The sequence below is a fragment of the Rhagoletis pomonella genome, unplaced genomic scaffold, assembly GCF_013731165.1.
Source record: "Rhagoletis pomonella isolate Grant_MI unplaced genomic scaffold, Rhpom_1.0 Rhpom_scaffold_00012, whole genome shotgun sequence".
Classification (NCBI taxonomy): Eukaryota; Metazoa; Arthropoda; class Insecta; order Diptera; family Tephritidae; genus Rhagoletis; species Rhagoletis pomonella.
This window is the reverse complement of record NW_023458566.1, coordinates 19,891,136-19,901,278: the sequence shown is the minus strand read 5'-3', so window position 1 is coordinate 19,901,278 and position 10,143 is coordinate 19,891,136.

The window sequence follows — 10,143 nt, the reverse complement described above, 5'->3', positions numbered from 1 at the left end:
CTGCTGCCAAATGAGGCGACTAGATGAGGATGCTCGAATGACGTACATACGTCTATGAATTTGCCATTGCAGACTAACTGACGACAACGGTGCTATCACGCTGCTGCACAAGCAGTTGTCTATGTATGTATTTAAGCGTGTGTGCGTGCAATATTGCTTCTATGTGAGGAAAATTTAATGCTGCGTTAGTGATTTGCTGCCGCATTGCAATTTTCCAGCTACCTCTGACTTTCATTTTTTTCACCTAATCAAGTCTCAGGCTTCTCAGTTTCTTGCCTTAACTCGTCTCTGAATTGCACGCACTTGGAACTCCATTTCTGCAACACACCCAGTCGGAAAAATCAGCAATGAAGAGGCTTACTGTTTCATCTTTTGAGGTGATAGGTCTTCCGCGCCCGATTTTTGCTCCTTCTTTTTTGCATGGAATGACCAGACTTTTAAGGCTTTCTGGTTCAGCTTTGATTGCAATGCGAAAATTTACACCAAACAGCATTGACGCCAAATGGAAATTTATTTTCACACTAGAAATGCACTGAACCGCGATTTTTTTTATTTTACTTCCGTATCTTCTGCAGCAGTTTCTAAAGAGAAGGTCTTATTCAAAAAAAAAAATCTTTTCGATTCTTCCAGGCGCGCTCTTCAAATTTCCCACTTGGCAGCTTTTATTTCACACACATAAGCACTGGAATTTATGGCAGCAAATCGCAAATGCTCCAGACAATTTCATTTGTCGTTCAAACTATTGCCAACCATTACTTGGCACGACTTTGCCGCATTGGGTGTTGTTGTTTCGTTTTTTTTTTTTTACTTTTTCGCACACCTTATTTGGCTATAAATTGCAAAGAAAGTGAATGGCAACTAGAAATTGTCACCAAGCTGCGAAATAGTAAAAGCGTTTGATGAAGAAGTGCAGAGAATTTCAATTGCAGTTTCTACGAATAACTCAGAATCTTGGCAGCCAGAATACGTTTCTATTTTTGCTCGAAAGGGGCAAATACTTTACGTCAGAGATGAGCAAAGTGGCTCCCAGGAGCCTTTTACAATTAGGAGCCGGCTTGGCACATTTAGGCGATAGATGAGGGGTAACATCAAAAGCCAGCATGAAGGAGGAAGAAGAGAGTTTTAAAATTTCTTGTACTCCGACTCTCATTGCTAATAAACGTATATGCTGATTTCAATATATTTTTTACACCCCCTTTACCCTTAGAACTGATTTACATCTTTCGTAGCACTTGCTGGCTCTTTAACTGCTTTAAGAGTCAAAAATCTGCCAATCCCTGCTTTACGCTTTCACTTTGTGCGAGTGTAGAATGCTTCGAATTATTGTTGCAAGAAGGAAAGTAAAAACAAACAAAAAATGCATTCAGTCCTCCGAGTTAAGATTAAAAAAAGGCGAGCAGTCACTGTATGAAATCCTTAGACGTTTGCGTTCTTCTCTGCATGAATTCTGGGACAGCCGCAGCCTAAGAAACAGAGTCGAATTAATATTAAACTCTCCGTTAACCTCAACTTTAGACGCCTGCACTTCTGCAAGTTATTTGAGGCAGATCTGGCCGCTTTGGCGCGCCGTAAAGGAATAAGTCGAGTTTGCTTAGTCAGTTTAATACCAATTGGAAGGAGTAAGGCAGTAAGGCAGCCAACCGCCAAGAGTGGCATGCAATTCCGGATGGCAACCGACTGCTGCGGTCAGAGGTGCCTCCTAAGCTGTTTAAGCACCAACTCTCTGTTCGGACAAGATTCCTCTCTGGCAAGTGTTCAATAGGAACTTATTTAGTACAACTTAATATCGTTTCGGATTGTCGAAGCTGTTTGGAATATTACAGGGTGCAATCATAACTGCTTTTACTTCTCAGTCGCCATGCTTTTGGTGGACTAAGGCTGAAAGAACTCGGCTCGTTTTCTTTTGACACTCCCGAAGACATCAGCTGCGTACAGAATGGTAGGTCTGGAAGTTCTATCCGGATTTTTTGACTATCCAGATAATCCTGATATTCGAAAATCTGATTAAAAAATTCCGGATAACAAAGTGAGCGGATTTTTACCGAATATCTGGATTTTCGATTTTAAAAATTAACCATAAGGTAACATTTGTTTATGTATTAATGAAATGCTCTGTTATTTATTCCGTAATTTTAAGAATAACTTTATAAATAAATTCAAATACTGTTTAGAATATCCGATAATGGAATAAGCGGATATTAACCGGATATCCGAAATGTATGCGAATACACAAATATCCGACACAATGGATAATATAAGAAGTGTTTAAGTGAGCCGGGTAATCGGTTTTTACAAATATATGTACGTACTCGGTTACAGTGAGAATTATCGGCACCATTACCAGATTATGGCTGATATCGGTATCTGTCGATTTTTCATGTCGACACTCTTTGTGCAGATTCTCCTTGTGTATCGCACATCCTACTTTGGCCGTTTAAGCCATCAACAGTTTGTAAAACGAACAACTGAACAAATACAACATTAGTACAGGCACATGGCAAATTGCTGAACAGACTATTAAATAACTTTAATGATATATTTTAAAGCAGCTTTAATTTAACAAATTTAAAACTTAATATTTATCCTCTTAGTCCGATATGCTATCTACTAGAAACGATTTATTTACCTTCATGTCAATCACTAATTTTATGCGAAACAAAAAATGTATAATCAATTTTCTGCTGGCTTTCCGGATGTTAGACTACATACATATCAGCCAAAGTCAAGAAGTGCGGAATGATTTACGCATACCATTGTACATATGTATGTGCATACTCCCCATTAAGTCAAACGCACGTGCATACCGCTTTACCTACGCAGCAAAACAAAGAATACAAAATTCATTTAGCTCGACCGATGACTGACACCACACACCGCAGATGACGTTGATGGAAAATGTGATGTGGATCGACGTTTGCTCAGCAAAAAAGATACAAATATCGCATCGGGTATCAATGCTTACAATCAGATACAAATACAATAAGTATGTAGCTGCACTCCCCCCCTCTATCTCTCGCTCTCCCTCGAAAGGGGGATACTTATACATAAGTATGTATGTAAGTATGTGTGTGTGAAATGCGTACGAAATGAATCACAAGTGCTTTGGAAGGGTTCCCAGACATTAGAAGCCGAATTTGGCGATTGAAACACTTTTGGGGTTGTTTTGCACATTCACAATTCGCGAGGGCGGCGGCTAGACGACGTTTTTAGGGTTGTCTGCCAACCGCAATTTTAATGAATGCTGGCATTATTACCCATACCGCAAACTGCTTTTTAGGTGAGGATAGAGAAAAGTTGCTGTTGAAGCAAAATTGCAGCAGCTGTTAACGCTCAAAATTAAATGTGAAACGCAAATGGGTAAAAACTTCAGTATGTACGTGTGTACGTACATGTAGTCTAACAGCTCAGCCGCATTGATTATAGCTTCAATGGCTGCGCTCCATAAACGCACACATAAACGCATCGTTAACCTTTGTCCGTTTTCCGCCAGCTGGAAAAAAAAGCGCATAGCTTCAAACAATTTTCATCAAACATGTCCGAAGTGAATTCGAATAATCGGTACAACTTGTTTTCAGTCGAATGTTGCCTTCAAACATGTTGCACAACACTAACAACTAGGCAGTGTTGCCACAGATGGGCTTTTCCTAATAAAAATAGTAGATTTATTTCCTTTTGGTAGGTTGGTAGGGTGATAAATTGAAATGAACTACAAAATTGTGATAAACTAAATACATATGTACTTATGTATGTATATGCACTGAAGACTGGTGCGCTGAAAAGGGCTTGTCAATAAATCCACTGAAGTCCACCATTGTCCGATTTACCAAAAGAAGGAAAGTCAACTTCGCTAGACCCACCTTGGCTGGGACAGGAATTGAGTTCTCAGCCTCAGTTGGACCTCACATCTCTGGAATGTTACCAACAAGGCTACTAGTTCGTTTTATGCCTGTCGGAGGCTTCATGGTAAGACTTGGGGAATATCACCCAAAACTAACGTATTGGTCTTTCAATACGGTAGTAAAACCCGTTGCTACATATGCGGCACTGGCCTGGTGGCCAAAAGCTAAGCCAATATACCCGGGAGCCACCTTGAGTAAGCTGCACCGACTAGTCCGTGTGGCCATCACAGGAGGTATGCGCACCTATCCAACGGATGAGCTTGGTTTCATTACAGGCATTCCTCGTGTGTTAATCCTGATTGAAAAATAGGCCTACTAGAGCGCGCTAAGAATAGTCGAGATCTTCGGTGTCTTTTGGAGGTTCTCAAGTCATTCCTAGATGATACCGAGTTATCCTTCTACAAACCCCATAAGGTCGGAATTCCTGAAAGCGACTGCTGTGAAGCGGAAATAAGTATGATTGACGAAAGATCCTAAGTATGGTATTCCGACTGATCGAAGATAGACGACGGGAGTACTGTGGCAGGCTACTTGCAGCTGTAAAACTCTTTTGAACCACCTGCTAGCCCACAACCGCGTAACGCTGTGGTGGATTCCAGGACATGAAGGGTTTGAAGACAACGAAAGGGCTGACTGTTTCGCAAAGCGTGGAGCCTAAATGCGTTTTAATGGTCCCGAGTCGTTCGTGGGCTAGCTATGTTTTAGTTTTACTAAATGCTTTGTTTAATAAACTTGAGATTGAAAAAATAAAATAAAATTAAAAAATCAAATTAAATGGTTGGTAGGCTTTGGTTGGTCTTGGTAGGAAATTTTGGTAGGAAAAACGATTAGTCCATGCGGTAACACTGGAACCAGCCATCTCGCTGAGTGCAACAAAACTCAAAAATACAAAAATAAATACGCCAGCAAAGCAAAGAAAAGACAGATATGCGCAAACAAACAATAAAGAGCTGAGCTGCTGACCCCGAAACTTGCGAGATTTATCGATTTCATGCAAATTTCCCAATGCAGACTAAAAGCAAAACAAAACTCACAGCTGCAAGAGTCGCACAAGTATCTGTTGGCGTCGTTGGTATGTTGCTGCTGCTGCTGCTGCCGCTGCTTGGTGAAGTGGGAGCGGTTATAACAAAAGCGAACGATGGACTTTGTTAAATCGCGCGCACCCGCACCCGTCTCACTGTCAGCGTGCGCCTAACACCCCGATTGTCCTCGCCACAGCCAACGCTTGGCCCAACAAATCAAGTAGACAGCTTGGCAGCCAGGCCCCTTAGCTATAAAGCGGCGCCACCTTTGGTGGCCTGACAAGGGGGCGTTGCTGAGAGCTGTCCTCTTTATTATTTACTAGAATAGAGTTTGTATTTGGCATTTGTGTGCTACGAAGTACAGCGTGGCTGGTTGTTTCTAGTCGCCTAGTCTAAAGATAGAAAATTTTTAATATCAAATATTTGTCTTTTATGAATTGAATGATTAAATCGATTGCGTTTATTGTTTTTAATAAAATCATTATCGAATTAATTTCCGTAAATAAGTATGCATGTATGTATATGTATCATTAACGTTATGGCGATTGTTATCAATATCGGTATGTTAGAGGTCCTTATTTGGATTTTCGCAACAATGTTGTCGATTTTCGAAAAAAAGTACGGAAGCGCCCTCTGGCTGCCCTCAAAAGAAGAAATTAATGCCATAAATGGATTCCTCGACCCCAAAAACCCCCAGGTACACATTTTGGCTAGTTTTCAATACAGCTGTTTCAACAGGTGAGCCACTTTTTGAAAAAAAAAACTAGATAGAAAAAATCGCTGGCTCGAAATACATTTTAGACCTATGGTTTCTTGGCCAAAAATGCTTGAAATGACCCAAATAATCATAACCGCGATGTGCCTCTGTTAATTTTTTTGGGCCCCTACAAATCGACCCGCCCTAATACATACATATAAGAAAAATCGTAGTAGATCTTGAGCAAACCGTAGTGAGGATTACGGTTGTGAAAATTTTACCTCAGCATTTTCTGACTCAATGCACTAAGTCCACTCAATGAAGAAGAATTTTTTTAAACCCCAAAACATTTTTCCACTGTCTGTGCAGATTTCTGACGAAAGTATTCAGACACAGCATCAGCCTTAGACGTTTTAATATTCAACTCAGCGCGCCTGCAGTGCTTTAGGACGCAAGTTTTATACTCAACTAGCCAAAGTAAATGCTTGCGATTTAAACAGCCGCCAATTACCGCCTACCAAGAAATCAGGACATGAAAACACTGTTGCTAGCACAGCGCGTCCCATCGCCAAGCCGTTGCCAACCAACAACCACACATCACATGTTGACTATGACTGATGGCGCTCCTATCGCCTTTTTTGTTTTTTGCCTGCTGCCAGCTGGCAGGTTCACGTTTTTTGTCTCCACTTTCAGTGAGCTTACACGCTTAGCCTCCCAAATACGTGTCACGCCGTGTCGCGTTACCACTATTGGGGGTTACCGCGTTTACATTGCCTCCTGCTTATGGCTCATCAACTTTTGCTGCGCTATGGTCATGCCTAAGACGCCGCCTTGTTGATTTACTTCTCGACAGCCGCAAGCCTAAACAAAGAAAATCAGTCAAGGCGAAAAGTGCGAAAAACATGAAAAGCTGTTGAAAAAGGAAACAAAGGAATCGAACAATGGAGGAACAAGGAAAAGGTTACACGAAAAATGTGTGTGTTGCCGCAAAACACAAACCAGCGCACGTCAAGTAGAGTTATTTGTATGTATGTATGTATTTGCTTACACAATGTTGGGTTACGTATACGCCACTACGACCGGAAGGATTCACGAAAACACGCAAGCATTACAACGATGGGTGCTGAGGAGCGGAGCCGGGGGAGGAGGGTAGAAGTTGTCTTGCGCTGAAAATAAATATCTGCTTGCGTGCAAAGGCTTATGGTTGGTTGCCACGTGTGCAGACCGACCGCGCTCTGAGGCGTCACGAGGTCTGCGAAAACAGCGGAGTTGGCACAAGGCGCGCTGCAACTTTTTCCAGCTATGAACTTTTTCTTTTCGATCATAAAATAGGTTGCTCTTGTGTTTTTTTTTTTTTTTGTTTCAGATTTTCTTTAAACTTTTTTATCGGCAATATTAAGCCTTTTTTTCGAATAATTTGTTGGCAACAATTTAACTTTGGCATGCAAGCCAACTTTTGCCAAGGACTGATGCGTCTTGCATGTATGTACAATATACATATGTATGTACGAATGTTTTCACGCGAAGCAGGTGATTTTTGTCATATTAAAACTTCACAACTCCGCCCTAATACATTTTTAATAAAAACTTATACTTACTTAGTAAGTTACTCGCGCACGCTAACCGATAATCAAGCAGCTGGAAATGTGTTTTTGTGTGGCGCTTATAATTATATGCACTTATCGGTTTTTGTGAGTTACTTTACTTCTTAACGTTAATTTCTACTTTTGTTCCACTTTTTGTTTGCCGTTCATCCGCAATACTTAGTTGTAGTACATACATACATAAAACCAATATAAGAAAAAAAGGAAATTGGAGTAAAATGAAAAGGAAATGGAAATCGAAATGAATTGTAATGGATTAACGCTCATCCATTAGGTGTCTTCTTTGCCATTCTTAAGTTACTCTACGTGAAGCGGGGTTACTAAGTAACACCGCCTGCCCAACTTTCTGTGCTGATAGTGGGCTGATATTTATTTATAACGTGTGTAACTCTGAAAATCGATACTCTTAACAGCCGAAGATAAATTATGCCACTGTGCCACAGAATGTTGCCGTTTTGCTGCAACATATTTTGCGTCGTTTGCTTTGTTTGAAGACAACACGCAAGAAATTTATCTATACATACATACAAGCCAGTTATGTGCTCTTTTAGAGCTTTATGTTTTACTACACCTAAGAATATAGATGAGATAAAGTCTGCAGCTAATAACCAGAAAAATGAGCTCAATCAAATACATTTTGTTCAGTGCCCTTCCTGCTTGGCAGCTATCAATCATCCTACGTATGATTGAAATGGAAAAACTAAAATCTTCCGCGGATACATTTAAAACGAAATTAAAAAAGAACACAAAAATACTTATACGACCAAACTTAAGTTATAAAAAAAAATATTCAAACGCTTTTCCTATCTCCCATCCTAAAATTTGGCCTCTTTAAGTTTCTGACGTTTTGCATGAAAAAGTATTATGTGAATAAGTTTGTATGTACAGTAACTACTATCGGCAGTATTATCACTTTGTTGTTATCATAATCGAAATTCTTAGCTATAAGGCCTCCAAAACGGCAGATGATTTGTAGTCGCATTGTTCTATCGACTACACTCTAAAAAAAAATTGTGTAGATTTCCTACCTTATTATTCGCGAAATTACATGCTCGATTATTCGACGAATAGTTTGTTTAAATTTCGGACTTTTTAGAGCGTAATATAGCTGCCGCGGTGTGCGTAAATTGACTACGAAAGTGTGTACAAGTTACAAAATACACATCTGCTGTCTGATTTCCCCCGTAGAATTGTGTAAAGCCGCTAACAAAAAGGATTTTTACACACGAAAATGTGTAAACGAGAAAAATACATATCCATCGTGTAAATTTACCAAAAAATTTTAAAAATAAACAAAAATATACTCAATTTAAAGTCGCATTTTTAAACAGATTTTTTAGAGTGTAGTTGTATTTGAGTTTTTATTGCTATCTGTATTGTTATCGTTACTATTACTATTTTCGAAATCGGAAGTATCATTTTTATTACCTTTACAATCATATCTGTTGGAGCGTTTATGTTTTTTTTGTATTTCCCTGTTTGTTTCTACCTTTTTTGTTGTTTGGCTTATTTATTTTTACGCTTTTTTTCGAGTGTACTAAACATGTTAAACACGTCTGTGCATGCATTTTTCTTTCTCTTAGCTGAACACAAAAAACACTGGCATGACCACTTAAGGGAATTATGTCCACTTACACAAAATTTCGCTCCATACATATTTGTTATAAATGATAAGATATGCTCGCTTGCAGAAATTAATGACGAAACAATTTATCATAAGCAAAATCTTTTGTGAAAATATCTTTAGAAGGAGCAGGGTGGACATTTCATCAAATGAGTAATAGCTGGCACTTGCTTAAGTACTTAAGCAAAAGCACCCAACTTAGTAGTGGCAATCGCTTCCTTTCAACCACGAATACATTTCAGGATTAGTTCAGGCAGCTATCTACAAACATACGTACACAAATATTTACATTATCTAAAGATTTATGTAACTTTGAAATACAAATTTGCTCTACTTTTCCAATTCAACTCCATTTTATATCGCTCTGCTTTGTTGAACTTACTTTTTCTTCATTAATTTGCAAAATCGGTCAACTTGCTTTTTAATATAAAATATTGTCCTTCGCTAGCCTGTGATATATCTAAGAATTGCTGCTTGTTTCAACATCAAAGTTCATTACCTAATCGTACTTATTGTTCTTCTTTAGTCACTTTAGCGTTAAATTTTGCTACTTTTCACATTTTTGTGGCATTAACTGGCATCTCGGTCGCCAGCTTTGGCATTCGCTGTCATCTTTTGCAATCCGGAAATATCTGTCGCCTAACTTCAAGTCGGCGGCGGCAACTAAGCCAGTGGCTGTGGCTGTGGCTGTGGCTGTGGCGGTTCTGGCAAACTCACAACTGTTGTTTGCGTCACTTTGGCTGAAGTAAACAAAACGTTGGCTTGCCATCAATTCACTTAGCGGCGCTTTTTCAGACTTAGCTGCTATCTACTCCTCCTCGGCTTTCCACTTTCTTTCCTTCAGCCGCGCACTTTGTTTGTGTATTTTAATGTTCGGTAACTTTTTACTTGCGCTTTAAGAGCATCCCATGCTTTAGTTTTTGGTCGGTTTTTATATCCTTACGCCAACCCAGCACGCTTACTGGCACGCTAAGGACATTAAGTTTTCGCTGTTTCCTCTACTTACATACTTTCGTCAGTTTGTCTGGCAAAGTCACTGGTTTTGGCTTGATTATTTGAATGCGCGCAGTTTTCGTCCTCATTCGACTTTTATTGCTATTTAACCAACAAACTAGCAAAGAAGTAAATGGATGAAGAAAAGTCGAATGAGTGGTGTTGGCTGACTGACTATGTAGCGCGCAAGGAAGTTAAGGAGCCGAAAAACTCATTTAGTACAATTACAAGATAAGTTCATTAATTGGAATAAATTAATTTTCATTATTTCTTTATTTTATTTGTTTGCTGAGGATTGAGCATT